The sequence below is a fragment of the Apium graveolens genome, chromosome 7 (genome assembly GCF_009905375.1).
Source record: "Apium graveolens cultivar Ventura chromosome 7, ASM990537v1, whole genome shotgun sequence".
NCBI classification, from domain to species: Eukaryota; Viridiplantae; Streptophyta; class Magnoliopsida; order Apiales; family Apiaceae; genus Apium; species Apium graveolens.
Window position 1 is genome coordinate 192,965,037 of NC_133653.1, and position 8,651 is coordinate 192,973,687.

Sequence of the window (8,651 nt, forward strand, 5' to 3'; positions counted from 1 at the left end):
CCAATTTCTTGGAGGCAGATTGGTTACTTGGTTTAGCAAGAAATAGAAATCAATTTCCACATCAACTGTAGAAGCAGAATATATTGGTGCAGGAAGCCGTTGTGCACAGATTCTTTGGATGAAGAATCAATTACTGGACTATGGATTAGAATTTTCTAAAATACCCATTTACTGTGATAATTAAAGTGTTATTGCTATGATAGGTAATCCAGTTCAACACTCAATGACAAAGCACATCAGTATTAGGTACCATTTCATAAGGGAACATGTGATGGACGGTACAGTGGAATTGCATTTTGTCCCAACAGATCAACAACTAGCTGATATCTTCATAAAACCACTATGTGAAGCTACTTTTACAAGACTGTTAAATGAACTTGGAATGGTTTCAGGTTCTTTCTCAAAATCTGCTTAGTTTTTGTTCTCATGCATCAGACTTTATGATCAGTGTTTACAGATTGTCTTATCTCAATGTAATCAGTACTTAAATTGTTATATATTAAATACTGATTGTTATCTGATGTGATTCTATATACTCTGATAGTATTTTGAATGTTCTATGACTATTCAATCCAATGAGGATTATCTTGTTAGATGCTGACTTAGTAGTCTTTAACAAACTATATACCCATGTTTGAATTAGTTATTTATGTGGAAATCAATAACACAAGCAAAGTCTGATTTTGATCTTAGTCAAATTTACTTTGTGTATCTTATTACTAAGTCACAAACTAGATTATTGCTTCTCATGTGTCAAATTCCGATGTCAGTAAATCTTAAGGATGAACTACATGCTTGATAAGCCTCACTTATCTGAAAAAAATAAAAGAACAGAAAAATTGAAATCTTTGAGATCTAGAGTAAGTAATATGCATTAGAAAAGCAAATTTTTCTTGGTGACTTTTCACATTCTCTGATTACTGGAGAAATATTCTGATAATAGCATAAATTCTGATAGCAGTTGTGACTCATTTACACTGAGAAGCCACTGTAAAAAGAATGTCAAAAGATGCATAAAATGAGCACAAACAGTTGAGGTGGACTCTTGCATAAATTTATTCTATAGTAGACTTCGTAATTAAAGACATATTTTAAGCATTTTTCTTAATTATGCCATATTTCTAAGATATCTGAAGTTTATCAGACTTTAATCTTTATCTGATCATTTGCAAATACACACACTCTCACTCCATATGAATGATGAAAATTACTGTGGTGATTAACTTGTTTCTGACAAACAGTTAAGTATTATTTGCACAATTTTTTAGAACAAATTCTGATAAAAGTTCTGATGATTAAACTCTGAAGAAACCAATCAGTATTTGTGTGAAGAATCACAGAAACAGTCATTCACTTTTTGAGTACAGAAGCCATGTTCTGATGATCGTTAAATTCTGATAATAGTCAAGTTCCGATGCAAATCCTGATGGAAACTCTGATGCTTACGTGGCATTATTAAATTACTTGACTAATTTTTAGTATTTACTGTAACGGTTATATTTTGTCAGAAAATAATTAAGTGAGATAAAAATAGTGATAATCATTTGGTTAATGGGTTGCGTGTTTATTTTGGTAACAGCATGTGAGCAATAATTACTGCACGTTTACCGTGGCCACTCATTACTGTTTTGACTGTTTCCATGCTGCCAGGTGTAAAAAGTCTGTTCTGCTTCATAAAAATAACCGTTGTCACGTGGAGTGTATAAAAAAGAGATTTAAAAGATTTTACAATCTTTTACCTACTATTCTTATTTTCTAATCTCTCTTATTCTCTTTCACTCTCTAATATTCTCCGAAACTATTTCTTACAGGAATTTTATCAAACACCTTGCAAACACACAACTTTTCACTTAATTTCTTATAGAAATGGCACCCAAGGACATCATCTTAAATGGAGCCAAGTTCGTCCCCAATAACTACATGGCTATTCTCATCAAGGATGATGCTCCATCAGATCTTCACTTCATCCAAGACTTTCTTACTAGAGATTGGGTATTCTTTGTGTAACACCCCCAAATCCGGGGTCGTGGATCTGGGTTGTCACGAGTTCCATTTCCCTTAATAACACCCAATCTTAATAATTACTCAACTACTCTGTACTGTGACCCCACAATAAACACACACACCATACGTTATAGTCTCAGAGATGAACATCCAAAAAAATAACCACAAGTCATTTTATTCCATAATTATCTGCCAATACACCTTAAAAGGTTTTCTGAATAAATTTACATTTCTTTGCCATTATTACAATTCATAATTATACATAAATCTGGTACATTAGAAGTTGAAAGCCTAGCCTATTGGTAGTTCCTACCTCAGCTACGGCGGCATCAATGCTTCTAGAAAACTGCGAAACGTCTCCTAATCGCTTGCGAATCGGGAGATTGGTCCTGTTCATCCTTTCTATCTATTGTTGTGTGATGAAGAAATAAAGCAAGGGTGAGCAGCAAGCCCACCAAAATAATATGTATAATGATTTACAATATATGAGCCTACTCATAATACTCATGAAAGTCTTGGTCAAAAGAAATGAACCAAGTTGATATCTTAATGCGATGAAGTCGCAAAATATTCAGTATATATATATACATATATACTTTTCAAAATATTGGAAGTCCTCTTCCATGCATAATACACACAGAGTTCCAGTGTATAACTGTATAAAAAAAATATCGTTGCAAGGTGATCTCATATATCTAACCTTGTCTCAACGTTTTTCTGAAAATCTTTATCATTCATGAGACAATTATTAATTAGATATAAGTTTAAAAGATGAAGTTACAAGATACCCCAATATACTTATATCTTTCCCAAATACTACTTGAATTACCACCGTTCAAGTTATAATTAGCTTCAAAAGTTCATCACATAGATGAGACTATAAGACAAGATTTGAATAGATTAAATCTTTAAAATATTATCAAAATAAAATGAAGTTACGAGATACTTCATTTGATGTAAACATTATTTTGAAAACTTGACCCTGCCAACACTCAACAATCGCCCAACCGTAGCCTTTCTATCGAAGTGCTCTGGGTAGTGTTGCGGAAATATCCAATTGGATGATGAACTCATTATGGGAGTTTGCCGCGCCAGAAAGACCACTTACGATGATCAGTCGTAGTAGTACAACCCCACCATTTTCTACATGTAGAGGAGAACCTGTCGGATTTACTTGTCAACCGAACACTGAACTCCTAAGGAATGGACCGCCTTAGCGGAAATTCCAGGCCATTTGGGCCAATATAATAAGGCTGGGCCGGCGCTACTCGGCCACTTACGCCACTCTTAGTTCAGATGAAATCCATGACTCTGAAACATAAAGCTCGTCCCCACTTTCCCCAAGTAGAAACTTGTTGATACGGCTCCACCAAGAAGTCGTATCTATTTGGAAAGGAGAACTCACCGATATTTCCCAGGCGATGCCTGTTAATGGATTAACTTGTTCCAAGAATTTTACTTCCCGAGTGTTGGGTAAGTAATCAATTCATTTATCAAAATAGCAACCTCGTTGCGAATATAAAACACACCACAGAGCCGGATCCCTCAGGTTTTGAGCGAGTATTTAAATCCCCTTCGAAAGGAGGATCTTAAAAAAAATGAGTTTTGGGATCCGCTCTAACTTTTAAAAATCATTTTGAAGACTCGTAAAACATTTTTAAGAATGTTTGGAGTGAAGCTGATTTAATGAAGTAAATCAGTCCCCAGAATATTTAGAAAATGTCTGAATATTATTATTTAAATAATATTCCCATAAAGAATAATCTTTATAAACTAATTGAAGTAGAAGTATTAAAACTTATACTTGAAATGAATAGCAAATAATCAAAGATATACTTATACGAAAGTAATATCTTTATTTGAATAATCAAAAATAAGTTTGATTATCGACACCTTATTCTTTAATAAAATAAAGAATATATCTCAGCAAATAATCGGAGTCATAGATCCTCAAATGAATATTCAAATAATATTCAATAAATAAAATAAGCTGAGTCATAATACCTCGAATGAATATTATAAATAATATTCATTAAATAAAATAAAGGAGTCATACATCCTCAAATGAATATCCAAGTAATATCCAATAAATAATGTAAAGGAGTCATAAGTCCTCGAATGAATATTCAAGGTAATATTCATTAATAAAATAAAGTTATAGAATAAACCTTATTCGATTAATAGTTCTGAAAACTATACCCATATATATATATAAAATCTACTCGGGATCCTCGACTCCCGGTTTTAGAAAATGTTTTCACCTTTGGGTCCCTATACTAAGGGTATATGCAAATTACCGCTATTCTCTAGCATAGGTATTATTAACTGAACCAACAGATATATATGGCAAGAATACGAAACAGGCATGCATATATATACCATATCAGCATGCTTCAATATATCGCAAAATTTGCTAATCAACCAACATGCATCTATCACAAGATAATGCATATACATATATACATCACAACAACAGTATAACGGGTAGAAAACTTGCCTGAGCGACTTGGGGTGATAAAAGGCTCGGGACGAGTCTGGTAACCTATAAACAACAAGTAAGTTGGAATTAAACCAAAGTCACTTGTAAATCTATACTTTAACTAACTTAGACTCTAACGCTTGTTTTGCGCTTACTAATTCTCTTAAGTCACTCGAGTACCCTCGGCTCCACCATTTTTAATAATTTAACCTTTACGAGTTTTAAGGCGATTCCTTCGCGAGTGTCTTACCAACTGCCTAACACTCTTACCATAATTGTTTCATACATTAATTAACCCTTTTTGGTCTTTAACCTATGTTTCAAAGTAAGGCGAGGGAAAAAGTTTCGTTCGCGAAACGCCGTTACTTGAAACAGTCGTTTCTCCTAAACCGTGCATCGGAATCGAACGAACTACATATCAAAACGAAGCTCGTAACATGAGCTATCTAAACATTGCAGTGGTCATAATCTAGCAGGGGGTTCTCGGGTCCTAATGCTATGCACAAAAACAGTCCAAAGAAAATCGGACGTTACGACGGCTATGTTTACGCGATTTCCCAAATTTAAACCAATTCAAACAACCACAATTTCAACTCCAATTCACAACCCAATCAAACCTCCATCTAAACTACATTACAACAGCCCCAAATCAACTTAATAATACCAATTTATTCATCTAAACCAAGTCAAAAAAATGTGACCAAGAACTTCAAATCTAACAAGCATCACTCCTAACTCCAAAATCAACAAAACCACTTACTAAACAAAGCTCTATCATGAGTACACACTCATTACACTAACCCATCATCTAACATTATGAAATCCAAACCAACAAAACTTAATACTAAGGGTTTGAGAAGTTATACCTTCCTTGGAGAGTGGAGAATCAAGAGAATGGCTTGGAATCACCCTTAAAGTCCTTATCCAAGCTTAATCTAAACAAAACTTCAAGAACACAAATTTTAGTTCTTGAAAAACACTATTCACCATCTTCTTTCATGATTTATAGAAAAAGATTGGCTTGGAATTAGAAGCTTAAACTTATAGGAAGTATGTAACTATCCATGGGGAAGCTTAGATAATTACCTTGCTAAATAGTAAGTGGAGGAGCTTGGACTTTCATTTTTTAAGAAAAGCACCCGAGAGCATGAAGAAGAAGAAGAGAGATTTTTGTGTTTTGGCTTGATTTGCTTTTGGTTGGTTGATTTTTGTTGTTTGCTTTAGTGATTTACCTAGTTGCCCTTGGTTTTGTGTGGTTAAAAAGTCACCACATCTCCTTCCTTCCCATGTCATGCTTGTATCACCTTGCACATGTCATAATGCTCCCACTTGTCCACACCTTGTGGTTGGATGATGTCACAATCCCTGGCTTCTTGTACAAGCTTGTCTCTTGGTCACTTATTTGTTTTACGGTTCGCTTATCTTTCGTTCTCGTTTATCGTTTGAGGGATCATACCCGGGACCTTATTACTTAGGTTCCCTTAACCTTTCTTAATATATTATATTCCTTTTATGACCCTCTCCTATAATCCTTTAATTTAAATCCTTTTTATCCTGTTACCTTATACTCAATTCTCTCCGTATCTTGTGGATTTCCGGGAAAAATCAAAGTGTTCGGAATTGGATTCTGACGATCTTTACATACACTTATATACCACATAGAGTACTAATAATATCTCATAAGATCAATAACAGAACCCCTACATAGCGTGGCATGAAAATTTTTCTCATTCAGCAAAAACACTATTCATAAGGGTTTCAAAAATTTCCAAAAATTGGGGTTATTACAGTCTCCCTCCTTAAAAGGATTCTGTCCCGGAATCAGATAGAAAACAGTTGGGGATGCTTTTCTAGCATTGTGCCTTCTAACTCTCTAGTCAATTTTTCCCCATTGTGGTCCTACCACCAACTCTGCCTAGTTTGATAATCCTTCTCCTAAGCACTTGTTCCTTTTCACTCTATAACCCTTCCTGGTTGCTCCATATAGGTTACGTCGGGTTGCATATCTATGCGCTCATATGCCTCTATTTATCTGGCATCTGAATTACACTTCCTTAACATTGATACGTGAAACACGTTACGACCTGCTACATGTTCGGGGTTAGGGCTAGCTCATATGCTAACTTCCCAAACGTCTTAATATATCCAAGGGTCCAACAAATTGTAGACTTAGCTTTCCTTTCTTTCCGAACCTCATCAATCCTTTTCCAAGGGATACCTATAACATTACTAGGTCCCCTATTTCATATTCTTTATCCTTTCGTGTCAAATCAACATACTTATCATGTCCATCTTGGGCTACTACTAGCCGTCCTCTGATTAGATCTATCATATCCTTGGTCCTTTGGACTACTGCGGGTCCGAGCATCTTGCGCTCTACAACTTCATCCTAACATAAGGGAGATCGACATTATCTTCCCTCAAGGATCTCATAAGGCGACATCTCGATAATGACATATGATCTATTGTCGTAAGATAACTCAATCCGAATTAAGTGATCATTCCAAATTCTTTCAAGTCTATTGCACAGACTCACATTATAGCTTTTATCATTAGAACTTTTGCTTCTCAATACCCATTCTTTTCCAGTTCGTAATCGCTACTACCTTCCGTTCCTAATATTATACTGGTTATACTTTTGCTCGTTAGCGTTCTATAACCTTTTAATAACCACGTCAACCTTAGTATCACGAATGTGTTTCCATTCCGCATACTACCACCACTTTATTACTCCTTTTTCAGTTGTTTCTATTTTCCAAAATTTGATCAATCATATAGAAGTAAAGGAATTTGTTGAGAGATCACTATGATCATGAACACTTATTACATTGCATAGTTAGTACAGAAGGTGGCCAGCCTTTAGTACTTGACAAGCAATTAAACAATAGATGGTATCCTACTAGGCTTCTATCACACAGATAGATAGTCATTCGGCAATACCTCCCCTTTCTGGAAGGGTTGTTCTTCTCAGCTTACATGAAATGAAAAGAAGAGAAAAGAACGAACTGAAGAGAATTGTATATTCATAAAAAAAAAATTTTATTGCCATAAAATATCTGGCTTGGAATCTACCTCTGAACTATAGAGGTTTGTCATAGGAGAACAAAACATATACGTATTTATATCAACATCAAGTATTATAGCATCGTATTTCACATGCCTAAATATTTTTGCCATTCCGTCCATCATTCTATGGACCCATGCTCTTCCTCGATCTTATACACAATCACCTTTGAAACTCCCTCGACATCGAAAATCGAATCTGGGATCTCATTCTATACATCATCGTTACTAGAATTCTATGCTTGCACCGCAACCTTCCTCGTATAATAATACGACTCTCTATTGATAAGAAAGAATAATTATTCACTAGGTAGATACTCTACTTAATTAGTCTATCAATGATAACTTATACACTACCACGACCCGATTAGTGGTACTCAATCTCAACACCCATTCCAATACAATTCTCATGGCTGTAATCAGCTCACTACTCGCAGAATCATTGCTGCCTTACTATGGTCCACCACTGACCTACTGTCGTCATTCACTTTTCCATAAAATCTTAATATCTAACCATACGGAGTCCATACATGTCGTATCAAATCATTCTAAGGAGGTAACCTAATCACCATTCCTGATTCATGAAGAACACTCCTGATCCTGACATACATACATGACATGAAGCAGATAAAATTGCAGAAGAGTTTCAATCAAAGCAACGATAGCAGGTTAATACCATTCTAAATCATATGCCTTAAATAGAAGACTTACTCAAAGGTTCGTCTAGTCCTTTTTGAAACATGGTCCTGGCTTATCTCAAGATAGGACCTTCTAAGATAGATAGCCCGTTCATGGCGATTACACGAATTAAACCTTTACCAACTACTATTACGGTTGGGTATTGCACAGTCATCAGAAGGAATGTCAATCTTCCAAACCATAATACAACCTTCACAGTTTTAACCATCATCACTGTATTCTTTTGGCACAAGCGCCTATAATTATCCTCTTACCTTTAAAGTGTCGGCCACCTCTTTGGCCTTTCCTGATAGTAAAATTTCCTTACAGTCAATGTCACTTTAACCACCTCCAAATAAATTTTCTACCTTATTTCAATCACAGCTTATGTGAAAATGCTTTCCTTAAAATCTGATGAGTAAAAAAA